This window comes from Scyliorhinus torazame, chromosome 12 (genome assembly GCF_047496885.1).
Source record: "Scyliorhinus torazame isolate Kashiwa2021f chromosome 12, sScyTor2.1, whole genome shotgun sequence".
Classification (NCBI taxonomy): Eukaryota; Metazoa; Chordata; class Chondrichthyes; order Carcharhiniformes; family Scyliorhinidae; genus Scyliorhinus; species Scyliorhinus torazame.
In genome coordinates this window covers 192881815-192893416 of record NC_092718.1, presented here as the reverse complement: position 1 = coordinate 192893416, position 11602 = coordinate 192881815, and the positions used below count along the sequence as shown (strand labels likewise).

Here is an 11602-nt window from a genome sequence, read left to right as displayed (position 1 = left end):
CGGAGGAAACTCACACTGACACAGGGCGAACGTGCAGACTCCACACAGACAGTGACCCAGCGGAGAATCGAACCTGGGACCCTGGAGCTTTGAAGTGACAGTGCTAACCACTGTGTTACCGCGCTGCCCCATTTATGTCCCGACATGAACATTGTTCATAAAGCTGCGAGACTTCATCTGCTGAACATTGCAAGTTAGGTGGGTTGAAGTCCAATGGGTATTTGGAAGATGTTCACATTTTTCGTGCCATTGGAGGATAAAACAATCCATTTTAATGTTTGTTACTGAAATGCTATGTTGTTCTGAGTGCATGCAGGGTATGCGCTCTTTTGTGCAGATACAGGATAGTTGCTCATCCTGGGCCCATGTCAGCATTGGATAAAGGCAGAAGTGCACCGACCACCTTCAAGGGGTTAAATTTTTTGCCCTCTTTCACATGCTTACATTTTTGTTGCAATCAGAGACACCTCTGCTGCCTACCTGTCCCCTCGAAGCCAGTTTGATCAGAGACAGGTACATTTTCGAGGTTAGCCTAACATAGACTGGTTCAGTGGTTTTGGCTACTGCATGAGTAATCCATTAACAGAGGCATTAATAATCCCTGAAGTACATAAAACTGAGCTGGGTGGTGGGGAGATGGTTGCTATGGTAACGGTGATCTTTACCAACCTGCTTCGGAACAACAGTAATCTTGCTTTTTTTTTCTGGCGGTGGGGAGAGGGGAAGGCCTTCACCCGAAGTGAAGAAAACGAACACCTCAAGTACATTTTCTCCACTGGCAGGTTTATTGCATGTTTTAGCTTTCTACCACAATATTTACCATTTGAGGTATTCCTTGCTTTTTAACCTTCTCTTTGGAATGTCTGATTCTCTGCTTAATTCACGGCGACCTTCAACCTCGTCCCGTTTGTAGCCAATGAATAACGGGCACCAGAGCCAGGGCAGACTTCTATAGCAGGCTTATGAAGGAGAGTTGTAAGTATATCAGCAAGTCCTCGCACCCCTGTCTGCCATTTTGTGACCCCTTTTAAAAATTGTGCTTGCAAGATCCTTGGGATCCATGGTAGCACAGTGGTTAGCACTGTTGTTTCATAGTGCCAGGACCCGGGTTCGATTCCCGGCTTGGGTCACTGTCTGTACGGAGTCTGCACGTTCTCCCCTTGTGTGCGTGGGTTTCCCCCGGGCGCTCCGGTTTCCTCCCACAATCCAAAGATGTGCAGGTTAGGTGGATTGGTCACGCTAAATTGTCCCGTAGTGTCCAAAAGCTAGGTGGGGTTACAGAGATAGTGTGGAGGCATGCTTAGGTAGGGATTCCCCCGCCTCCCGCAATTCTCACTCCTGCCGGCGCAACATGATGCTGGCACGAATGGAGAGCTGGGCTGGAATTCTCCGGCTGTTGGGATTCTCTATTCCTGCCGGCAGTGCACCCCCACTTGCAGGTTTCCTGCCGGAGTGGGGTGGCTTTAATGGGAAATCCCATTGACAAGCGGAGGGAGTGGAGAATCCCACCGCCAGCAAACAGTGTGCCGCCGCAAAACACGCGGATGGGGGAACGGAGAATCCTGTCCCGGATGCAATAAACATTCCGGGGGGCGGGCGGAGGACAGTGTAGCCCCCAAGCGGTAGGTGACATGGCAGGACAGTTCCCTGGCACTGCTCCCTGACACCCTAGCATCCGTCACCCTGGCATCCTAATTGTCCCAACCTGGCACTGCTAGGGTGCCAGGGGGAAGTGCCAAGGGGATGGGGCCTGAAAGGGGCATGGAATGAATGTAGTTGGGTCATGAGGGGAGACAGGCATTTGGCGCCTCATAGCGGGGTGTTGCTCACATCGGAGTGGGGGAGGGGGCGCCTGCCGCTGGCGAGAAGGGTGGGCTGCAGCGTCATTCTGAGATCGGGCCACCCTGAAAAATGGCACCCGATATCTTAGAAGCTGGGTTTGCCGCCATGTTTAGGGCCCGCCCCTTTCATTGCTGGTGCAAATCACGCCCCCTTCAAAAAAATGACCACGTGCAGGAGGAATCGCCCCATGATGATGTGATTCGCACTGATTTTCATGTCCGAAATGGCACTTTGTCATTTTTTGGAAGAATTAAGCACCATGTATCCCCCAAACAGAAGGCATGTCATTACAGCAATCTCAAAAGATGTCTCTGTTAATGTTGTGCCTGCTACAATCATAGCTGCTCTCCCCACCTCCTTCCCCCCACCCCAGCCCTGCTGAAGGTGTCTCCATAGCGCTGGCCTCTCAAAGCACCCACACTGTGAGGACGGCCAGCAGCTATATCCATGGGCCATACTGATGGCCCCTCCTCTGTTGGAACTTGGCTGTGTCCCTATTTGGAACATCTGCCGGCCTGCCACAGCTGCACCTGGGTTCCCTATCTGGGGTGGACACTGCCATTCTAGACTCTGGCAATATCCCAGCCAAGTTCACTCTGGCACATGCCTGTCAATATAAGTGACCTGTTGGAAATGACGGCACAGAGGAAATCTGACTGACATAATGGCCTGCAGGAAAAAAGGGTCCGTCTTCTGTTTCCTTCAGCAATAAACCAACGGCAAGCTCGATCTGCAGCCAGATCAGCACAGCAGTGTTTGCCTTAATATGTACATTGCCTGCACAGGGCTGGACAAAAGTACATAGGCCCCTTAAAGGGAGGCAGGAGATGACAAAGATGAACTTAGGTTCAGATTGTGAAGGTCTGTTTAACTACCTGCAGGTCATACCTGACTGCCTATGTATGAGAGACACTTCTCTCGACCATTGAGCTACCAGGGTTACAGTTTATAAATCAGGGTCAGGTGCTGCTGTTTGCAAATTTATAGCAAATTAAGGACAGAAATCACTGAATGTCAGAAAAGAGATATCAGGCCAAATAAAAGTAGATCAGACCCTTGGCAAACTGCAACTAATGACCCGTACATATATTACAAAATGAAAAATTAATTTAGCACTATAAGGACTGAGGATGTACGACACATGTCAGCTCAAATTACCCATCACTATGTATAAATTTACATACATATCAAACACACTTATTTACGTGGTGAGCTAACCACTTCTTTTTGTTCAGCAATGCAGGATTCCCTATCCAAGATTCATTTTGTTTGCAGGCGTACCATAAAAAGTATAAGCTTCGGTGAGATTTTTAAAAAACAGATGAAAATATGTCTTCTACTCTTAATGCCCTGGCTAGATTATTTACTGGAGAATGTCAGAAAAGTTTCAACATTTATCAAATCTGTTTGCAAAATATCTGTTTGAAATGGCCCATTGTTCAGCTGTCAAATGTTTAGCAAATAAACTGTCAGCACTTCCAGCAAATGAAATACTAAATCAAACGGTGTATTCCTTTAACATTTCCAAATATTCACTGACATTTTCACCGGCGATGTTTTTAATGACACATTACATGGGGATAGATAGCTGTGACTCCCGTGGTATCCCTGAAGCCTATTGGGTTTTTATGCCTTATAAAATGGTTGTTAAGTGGTTGTTACGAATGTAAGAAAGACTTGCATTTATATAGTGTCTTTTACAGCCCCGGGACGTCATAAAGTAGTTTACAACTAATGAAGTGCTTTTGAACTGTAGTCACTATTGGAATGTACAAAAGGCAGCAACCAATTTGCACACAGCAAACTCCACAAACAGCAATGTGACAATGATCAGATAATCTGTTTTTTTCCTTTAGTGATGTTCATTGAGGGACAAATATTGGCCAGAACACCAGCGAGAGCTCCCATGCTCCTCTTTGAAATAGACCACCACTGTTAAACCCGAAAAGTGCCTGATTTACCTTGAATTACCCTGGAAAGCTCAGGTTTATCAAAAGTTTAAACAATAGCGTGGACAAGCTATATCACGCTGATAATATACAGTGGCTATGCCAGTAGTATTTTCCATGAACAAGATGTCGCCTTCAGTCCAAAAAGATGTTCTGCTTACCACACAGTTGAGCAACATTGTGTATGAATTTCAGTGTCAATGTGATGCCAGGTACACAGGCAGCAAATCCCAAAGATTGGCTCATGAAATCAAACAAAATGTTCCTTTTGTTATTTGCAATAGGAGTACAGACCGTACTCAACCAGCCCGTACTTGCAAAACCCAAAGCAAAACTTTAACTGTTCGATGTGATTCCCCGATTGGACAACACTTGTTGAACAATCATGAGTGTGCTAATGGCCACGTGAACAACCGATTAAAGATAATTAGCAGAGCTCATAGCATGGCTCATTTACAAATGCTGGATGTGACATTATGCACATGGAGGTAAATTTCTTTTGCAAACAAAAGGGCTATGTTCAAGCCTTGCACATTTTTTGAATTACCTCAGATCTTGTGGAGCCTATAGTTTCCCATTGCTTTCTCCGTGGCAATGCCTCAACCTATCAGAGAAGACCTGCCATCCCCAATCAGCATCCTTTTCTGATATAGTATAATTCGGCAGCCAGCGTCGGAGCGGCGGGGCGGGATTCACCCCCACCCCCCGGCGATTCTCCGACCCTGCGGGGGGTCGGAGAATCCCGCCCTTAGACTGTAATCAATGCATGACCCCCATGTACAAATTGTTGTGAAGGTTTGAAATTTTGCATTCTTGCATTTGTCCTGATGACAAGTCTTCATTTTCAGAAATATTCTTTGAAACAATGCATGGCATCTTTTGCATCAAACTGAGAGGAAAGATGGGACCTCGGTTTAACATCTCATCCAATGTTGCAACACTCTCTCAGCACTGTGCCGATTGTTTTGCTCAAGCCTTGGAGGAGGATTTGAACCAACAAACGTCTGACTCAGAGACAAGAGTGCTATCAACTGAGCAACTGCTGACATATAAGAACATTGGAACTAGGAACAGGAGTCGGCTGCTTAGCCCTTCAAGCCTGCTTCTCTCTGCAATAAGATCTTGGCCAATCTTCCACCTCAACTCTCCCTGCTTGCATTATGTCCATACCCCTCCATTCTAACGACATCTAAGAATTGATCAGTCGCTGTCATGAACATACGTGAGCATCCACAGACATCTGGGGTAAAGACTTTCAAAGAATCACAATATTTTGAGTGAAGAAGCTTCCTCCTGACATAACAACAATGATTTTGCTTGCTAATGTTGATGAGGAAGGAGGGTGGCATGGTGGCGCAGTGGTTATCACTGCTGCCTCACGGCACCGAGGACCCGGGTTCGATCTCGGCTCCGAGTTACTGTCCGTGTGGAGTTTGCACATTGTCTCCATGTTTGCGTGGATCTCACCCCCAAAACTCAAAGATGTGAGGATAGGTGGATTGGCCACGCTAAATTGTCCCTTCATTGGAAAAATAAAGAATTGGGTACTCTAAATTTATTTTAAAAACTGTTTATGAGGAACGGCGAAACACTTAGGGCAGGATTCTCCAGTATCCAGCAGGCGGACCGTACCGGCGCCAAAGAGTGGCGTTAATGACTCCGGCATCGGGCTGCCCAGAAAGTGCGGAATCCTCCGCACCTTCGGGGACTAGGCCGGCGCTGGAGTGGTTGGCGCTACCCCAACCATCGTCTAAGGGCCTCCGCCGCCGGCGCGAGTTGCCGCATGCGCAGGAGCGCCAGCGTGTTCCCTGAACCGCTGGCGTGATCCCTGCACATGCTCAGGGGGTTTCTTCTCCGTGCCGGCCTTGGCGTAGTTTTACACAGGCCGGCGCGGAGGGAATGAGTGCCCTCACTGCATAGGCCCGCCCGCAGATCGATGGGCCCCGATCGAGGGCCAGGCCACCGTGGCCTCCCCCCCCCCCCCCCCCCCCCCCCGGTGCCGGATCCCTCCGCGCCACCCCGAGGACTCCGCAGGTCGCCCTCAGAGCCAGGTCCCGCCGGGAAGGACCTGGTCTAAAGCACGCCGGCGGGGCTGGCCGAAAACGGGCGGCCGCTCGGCCCATTGGGGACCGGAGAATCCAACGGCCCCCGACTGGTGCGGCGCAATCCCTGGCCCCGCCCAGAAAAGGGCGCTGGAGAATTCGGCAGGCAGCGTCGGAGCGGCGGGGCGGGATTCACCCCCCCACCCCCCGGCGATTCTCCGACCCGGCGGGGGGTCGGAGAATCCCGCCCTTAGACTGTAATCAATGCATGACCCCCATGATGCATTGTCAGCAGCACACTAAAACATAAGCCCAATTGTTGTCCCAACTGTATCACAATAAAAGTTGATGAGGTTAACTTGGATCCATTTGATTTATCTTTGCCTCATTCTGCAGTTTCGTTACAATTTCTCCAAAAAAATAAGCAGTACAAGCAGCAAGTCAGCCACCAGAGTTACAAATGAAAGGATTATCAAGTGAGAAAAGTTGTGAACAAAAGCAAGAATCGACCTAACACCGTTCCTTGCTGAGATATTATATGGTCTTGTATGCTTGGTGTGAGACAAGGTCACAAGGTGTTTATTTGTTGGGCACAAGGGAAATTTCATACACTGCATGAGCACAACTTGCCAAGTGCGAGCAAGAAGGTTGCCAATAACAAAGAATGAGGGATCTTTCCAATCCTGAATGCTCGTTTGAGTGAGCTCTACAGTTCATTCCTCTATAGCTGGGAAGATGTTTCTCCCCTTTGTGGTAACGAAGGTCGGGGTGGGAGCAGTGAAGAGGCGCTTCACTGCCCTACCTTGCTGGGTCCTGGGTCAGTGCTCACCCAGGCCATTAGTCACTTCCTTGGTTCTGAAACTTGTCACGCTGGAGCTTTCCCAGGCTACTGCATCCGAGGAAAAGGGCGTGGCTCAGGATGAGAGGCTAATCAGTTTTCAGGAAAAGAGGAATTCAGCTGGGCTGCAATGAAACGTGATTTATTTCTCTTTGATTGCTACTAGCTCCAGAATGTTCTGTAAGCAAAAAGCTCTCCTACACGACGCGGCAGTTAAGATTGTTATCACTATTCATTCCAACAAGCTGAACAGCAAAGTTACTCAATTAACAATGAAAATAAAACCTTAAAAAGTAAATACTGTACATACTGCTCCAGACCACCATGAATAAATTAGAATCGACAAATGTATTTCACTTTCACGCTAATTCACTGTAAAATTGAATCATAGAATTTACAGCGCAGAAGGAGGCCATTCGGCCCATCGAGTCTGCACTGGCTCTTGGAAAGAGCACCCTACCCAAGGTCCACACTTCCACCCTATCCCCATAACCCAGTAACCCCACCCAACACTAAGGGCAATTTTGGACACTAAGGGCAATTTATCATGGCCAATCCACCTAACCTGCACGTCTTTGGACTGTGGGAGGAAACCGGAGCACCCGTTGGAAACCCACGCACACACGGGGGGAACGTGCAGACTCCTCACAGACAGTGACCCAAGCCAGGAATTGAACCTGGGACCCTGGAGCTGTGAAGCAATTGTGCTAACTACAATGCTACCGTGCTGCCCGGTGGAGAGACATATATTTATATTGTGCCTTTTATGACCTCAGGACATTTTGTAGCATTTAAATATTGGAGGAGTGTAGTCACTGTTGCAATGTAGGAAACACAGCACCAAATTGCCCACAAACAGAAATGTGATAATGGCCAGATAATCTTTTGTAGTGGTGTTGATTGAGGGTAAAATATTGGCCAGGACACCAGAGAGAACAAACTCGTGCCATTGGATCCTCCATGTCCACTTGAGAGGGCACGCAGTCCCTTGGTTTAAAATGTCATTGGAAAGATAGCATCTCCAAAGGGTGGCACGGTGGCACAGTGGTTAGCACAGTTTTTTTTCGCAGTTCCAAGGTCCCAGGTTCGATTCCCGGCTTGGGTCACTGTCTGTGCGGAGTCTGCACGTTCTCCCCGTGTGTGCGTGGGTTTCCCCCGGGTGCTCCGGTTTCCTCCCACAGTCTAAAGATGTGCAGGTTAGGTGGATTGTCCATGCTCAATTGCCGTTAGTGTCCAAAAAGGTTAGGTGGGGTTATGGGGTAGGGTGTGTCATGATATCCACATCAGCATATCATGGTGCAATCACACACACACTGATGGACAGGTAGTTGGACCAACCAGCACACACATAACATCGCAGCCAATCACCAGTGAGAGCACACGCACTATAAAACAGGGAACACCACAGTTCCCGCTCATTCTCCCAGGAGATAGCTCAGAGCACAGAGCTCACAGCGCGCCACTCAGATATAGACAATGTGCTGAGTGCCTCACTAGGATAGTGATAGGGCTGGGTCCACAGGTTACCTGGTGAAGCACGTACCCAAGCCAGCAGTTAGTAGTTGTCATTGTTAAGACAATAAAACAGAGTTGTACCATCTACAGCCGTGTTGGATCATTTGTGCACCGGAACACCCAACACAACAGGGTGGAGGTGTGGGCTTAGGTAGGGTGCTCTTTCCAAGGGCTGCTGCAGACACGATGGGCCGAATGGCTTCCTTCTGCACTGTAATTTCTATCATAAAAAGTGCAGCAGTCCCTTAGTACTACACACCAGTATCAGCCTAGATGTTGCGCCCAGGAGAGGGACATAATGCCGACTTAATGACTACTTTAATTGACAGACTGGAGCGGAGGTGGGGGGAGGGAGGTGGCCGGTATAGAAACACTTAAAAACCTACGCTGCATATGGGAAAGGGGGGCTCCCTCAGAAGCCATCTTCTGATGGTGGGCATGAAGGACCGGAGACCACCAGGCCTCCCTCGGCCCCCGGCCTATCCTTCAGGACCTCAATCACTGCCTGGTACCCCCACCCCCACAATGTGTCCACTACTCTCCCCTCGCTGGGACCCCTACCACCTACCTGGCCTCCATGTCCTGACAGTTTGTGCCAGACATGTTGCTGCAGTGCCTCTTCCGGCCACTGCAGCAGTGCGTCAGGAGGGTCTGGAGAGCGCCCGCCCAATCTGATTGGCCGACAGCTCTCCAAGGCACAGCTTGATGGACAGAAGTCCCACCTGCTGCCAATCAACACTCATTGGAGTGTAAAATGATAGCAGGCCCATTGGAGTTGGCAGGGATGTGTTCCCCATTGACTCTCCGGATGGCGGAGGTCGAACTCCCACTCTGCGAAAATCTCAAGGTTTGGGGTAGAAATCAATCCCTGTGTAAAACTAGACATGCAGATCAACCCTTATGGAGACCACATTTTGGGCGGTCAATCCAGTTCAACGCAATAATGTGTGTCTAATGCAGAATATTTCCCCTGAATAACTTGTAAGTCACCTTTGGAATTTTCTCTACTATATATTATTTCACCTGAACGTATTTTTTTCTCCATTGCCTACATACACGGACTCAATTCCGGCCTTGGGTCACTGTCTTTGTGGAGTTTGCACTTTCTCCTTGCGTCTGCGTGGGTTTCCTCCAGGTGCTCTGGTTTCCTCCCACAGTCCAAAGATGTGTGGGTTTGGTGGATTGGCCACGCAAAATTGCCCCTTAGTGACTATGGGCTATGGATGTCCAGGTTCGGTTATGGGTTTACAGGAATAGGGTGGGGGAGTGTAAATGGATAGTTCATTCGAAGGGTCGGCGCAGACTCGATGGGCCGAATGACCTCCTTCTGCACTGTAGGCATTCTATGATTCTGTGATTTTATTTTCTAATTTTTATTTCTGTTTTCCCCTTTCCCCACACCCACCCTCCACAGCATTTCTGATTGCCAGTAAAAGCTGCTGTTCCTCGAAAGCCCTTCTCCTCCCCCACCCATTTTTTCATGTGGGTGGGGCCCTCTGCCCTCTCCGCAGCTTCTCTCCAATGGCAAGCGCATTGTGTAGATGAATCACAGACAACAGCCCCTGCTCAATCACTCCGAGGCCCCCAGTACCCCAGTGCACTCTGCGGTTCTGTGATTACTCTTGCAGAGCCTGTAAAATGTGATAAAACTAGGAACAAAACACGGCATAATGTGATAAGCATCACTGAAAAAGCCAGAGCACAAGCCATCATTTCTGGAAACACTGAGGAATTGAAGGAAAACTGCAGTGCAGCCCCGAAACACTACCTTGCCCATTCTTACACCCAGAAGCTGACTAACATTTTAAAAAATAAATTGAGAGTACCCAATTCTTTTTTTTCCCAATTATGGGGCAATTAAGTTTGGCCAATTCATCGACCTTGCCCAGCTTTGGGTTGTGGGTGTGAGACCCACGCAGACATGAGGAGAACGTGCAAACTCCACACGGTCAGTGACCTGGGGCCGGGATCGAACCCGGGTCCTTGGCGTCGTGAAGCAGCAGTGCTAACCACTGCGCCACGGTGCTGCTCTCGATGCTGACTAACATGACTTTTTTTTGCAGCACTTTTTGTTTCTGCTAATATTTTGCTATTTGCCTGAAAAATGGTGTCCCCCCCCCCCAGCCCTGCCAAATACAATCAACTAATACAAAAAAAATGCAGCATAAGCTGTCAAATGACATGGCGTAATTCATGTGGACCAGACCCACACAGATGCTGACTACAGTAACTAACTGGACAGTCATTCCTTGGTCCTCAAATACTGATTATACATTATCTGCCAGAAGAGTGCCTCACTGCTGAATAATTGGACACACTAAATTCAAGAGAAGTGTAAAGTCATCCAACAATATCCTTTATTATGTGGACAACATGTACAATCAAGATTCTGCAGGCTTCTTTTGAGAACGATTAACAATGAAGGATTCGGGCTGTTGGAAAATTGTTCCACAGATCTGTTTGCACATTACAAAATCAAACAAAAGGTCGCTGAGGAAAACATCTTTCTGCTTTAGTTTCTACAAAGAAGCTCTTTCAAAAACACACGTTGCTTTGTTCATAGCTTTGGTCTTTAATGTGTCATTAACTGAAGACTGGATGGTTTTCTCAATCAAACAATAATCTGCAAAAGCTCGGGACTGAATTTTTCACACTGTTGCCACAGTAGATTGTGGAAAAGTTTACTTACATTCTTTTCTTTCAACTCACAAATTGTAAAGGTAGCAGGAAAGGCATGTGTCGTGATCTGCTCAATAAATCTAATTACATTTTTTCACAGCGCAAGACACCCCAGCTGAATCATTCAACATTTTGAAAGCAGGAAGAAAAGCTAACTCTCCATTTTATTTCCACAGAGTTTTACTTGAGAGACTGAGGAAAAGAGCTTTCAACCTGATTTTGGATTAAGGCTGCCCAAAAATCCGTTTACTGTTAAAGTGGAGGAGCCGGTGTACTGGAGGGTCGGACTTTGATGGGACGAACAGATTGATGCTGTCTTGGGACCTTACTCTGTCCTTAAGGAAGGATGAGCAAAAAATTGTTGAGTTCTTCTCTTTGACTTACACTTACCAGTCCCACGGCAAGGATTGGTAAAACAATAATGCGGGTTTTTTGTTTGAAGGTGTTAACTGGGAGGTTAAGTATATGCCTCTGACTCCCACTCCTGCAGCTTGGAGTCTGAGTCTAAGTCATGGGGTCACTACACCACATCCTGTCAAAGTGGTGGCGATTGACAGGTTTAAGATATTTTGCCTTAAAGGTACATGCACCTCGTATCACAACACCCCTCTATTTTTCTAAACTAAAGGTTTACCTTTAAATAATTGAACTATTTACATGGCAGTAAAAGAAAATAACATTGTTATTATAAAAAGAACATATCCTTTTATCCAACGCAATAAATTTTAGCGTCTCTG

General features: G+C 47.7%; 1 long non-coding RNA gene across 1 annotated transcript in view; it reads left to right on the top strand.

Moving 5' to 3' along the window:
* The first annotated feature begins 835 nt into the window (after nt 1-835).
* Nucleotides 836-11602, top strand: part of LOC140386829 (uncharacterized) — a 52843-nt gene continuing 42076 nt past the window's right edge. The window contains exons 1-2 of the long non-coding RNA XR_011933680.1: nt 836-975; nt 11042-11225. This is a non-coding gene — a long non-coding RNA (uncharacterized lncRNA). The remainder of the gene's footprint in view (nt 976-11041; nt 11226-11602) is intronic.